The 2387-nt window shown below is 39.0% G+C and overlaps 1 non-coding gene across 1 annotated transcript; it reads left to right on the plus strand.

Moving 5' to 3' along the window:
* Window positions 1-253: 253 nt before the first annotated feature.
* Window positions 254-358, plus strand: LOC121968762. The gene has a single exon (XR_006108299.1). It is a non-coding gene; the product is annotated as a small nucleolar RNA R71 (small nucleolar RNA).
* The last annotated feature ends 2029 nt before the right edge of the window (window positions 359-2387 follow it).

The raw sequence follows: 2387 nt of genomic DNA on the forward strand, positions 1-2387 counted from the left end.
TTCTTGGGTGGTTGAACTGCATTTTGTTTGATAGTCTCTCTTGTATATATGACTTGTACTTCTTGAATTTCTGAGGGAGATTCCATCCAACTTTTGCTTGACCATTCATGGAGGTTCAATGCTACTTGATCAATCAATGTAAATGCTTCATCTACACTCTTGTCCATAAAAGAACCTCCAAATGATGAATCTAACAAACACTTATCTGAGAAAGAAATCCCCTATAGATAGATGCAAGGTCAGCCATTTCTCCAAACTATGATGAGGGCACTATTTTGTAGACTCTTGAATCTGTCCCATGCTTCAAATAATGATTCTCCATATGTCTGAGCAAAATTTGTGATGCAATTCCTCATATAAATTGTTCTACTTGGAGGGAAAAAATGATCTAAAAATTACTTCTCCAATGGTTTCCAACTTGTGATGCTTTGAGGACAGAGGGAATATAACCAAGTCCTTGCTTTATCCTTGATACTGAAAGGAAATACTATCAATCAAACTACATATGTTGACACTCCTTCACAATTCACCATATCACAATGCTCTAGAAATGTCTCAAGGTGCAGATAAGGACTTTCTGATACTTATCCTCCAATTTTGTGACCTTGTATCATGAAAATTAACTCTGGGTCTAGTTAAAAAAAAAATTTCTTCAATATGAGGCTGCACAATGGGAGATAAAAATTTTGTAGAAATGAGTGCAGATAAATCTCTTAAGGACCTGCTTGACATGTTAGTGCTCTTGGTATCTAAAAATAATTATGCGAAAAGAACAAAAATGAAAAATTAAAGACAAAAATAAAATACTATATGAAAAGCAAGAAAGAAAATGCAGAATTTAAATTGCAAGAAAGAAAGTGCATAATGAAAACAAGAAAGAAAATGCAAAAGAAAAAGAAAAACATCTAGGGTAACTCATATGCTAATCAACTAATGTTAATCGAAAACAGTCCCCGACAACGGTGCCAAAAACTTGTTACGATTCCGCAAGTGCACGGATTCATCGTCAGTAATATATAAGATTGTTGAACCACAGGGACTGTTAATTAAGCATTAGAGATGTCGCAAAGTAAGTTGTCTAGACGGTCGAAAGTCAGCTTTGGCGCTTGCAAACTAACGAGAGTGATCGAAAAGAGGAAGAGAAGGATGAGGGAATCGATCTTGGAGGGAATTGAGCTTTCAAAAATGGATTCTAGGATTTCAGTTTCATTGTGGTGGAACCTGATGCATCATGTTCTATCATTTACTCATCGTCAATCAATATACCATCGCCGGAAGTTAAAGCTACTATCCTTAAGTACTAATCAGAGAAGATCCCTGTGAAATCCTATTACGGTTAACCCCTGTCACTAGGACGCCTCGGTAGATCACAAGAATACAAATCTAATCGGTAACATTAGGGATAGAGATAGGGGTTTGATTTGGTCTCTTACTTCCTTGTGGAGAAATTACCTCTCCTTTCAAGGGAATATCCTAGATATCCGTGAACGGGTTACCCCTGTCACTAGGGCCCCTCGGGTGTATGATCTAAGATCCTCTCTTTATGAAATTAGCAATTCCTACACAATCAATTAACATGACAAAGCAACAAGTCTCATGCATAAAAAGTAGAAACGAAGCAAGAAAAATCATCCAACGAGTAAAGGTACAAACATGAGTCATACATCAAACCCTATCCAAAGCTACTCCCTACATCTATAGAAAAGGAGATCTACTCCATTGTGAGAGAGGAACAACCCAAAAACATAAAGTAAAGCACACTTACAACCCTTGATGTGAGAAGAAGGGGAAGAAGAGATGCTTGCCGAGGTTTTCGATGTCTTGGTGATGCCTCCTTGCTCTAGAGATGGACGGAACGTCAAAAGTGTTGGTCCCTTTGGAGGCCGACAAGAGGGGAGAGGTGAATTGCCCTACAAAAATAAACCACAAACCTTTCTTGGATATTCAACTATTTTAAAAGAACTTGTAATAATAAACAAAAGAGACTAATTAGAAATAAACTCAGACACAGGAGGTTTACTTGGTTTGCAATCAGAGGATTGCTAATCCAAGGCAAAGATGACGCACTATCTGATTCTCCTCTGGGCGGAGTAGCCTCTTACAGCGTTGACAGTACAAAGGAATAGAAAGCACAGAGAAAATGAATTACAAGTTGGTTGAATAATCTGTGCAAATCAGTGCTATATTTATAGCACTGTTCGAGGTGCCCCGAAGGGTTCCGGGCACCCTGGGGGGGATAAAACTTTATCCCCCAACGTTCAGTCAACGCCTACATCATCGTGGATGAATTTTGGGTTCCGGGCGCCCGAACCCTCAAAAGCTGCCCAGGGTGCCCGGAATGATTCCGGGCGCTCGGACCACTTAAGTCAACCTTGTTGACTTTTTGT

The sequence above is a fragment of the Zingiber officinale genome, chromosome 3B (genome assembly GCF_018446385.1).
Source record: "Zingiber officinale cultivar Zhangliang chromosome 3B, Zo_v1.1, whole genome shotgun sequence".
In the NCBI taxonomy this organism is placed as follows: Eukaryota; Viridiplantae; Streptophyta; class Magnoliopsida; order Zingiberales; family Zingiberaceae; genus Zingiber; species Zingiber officinale.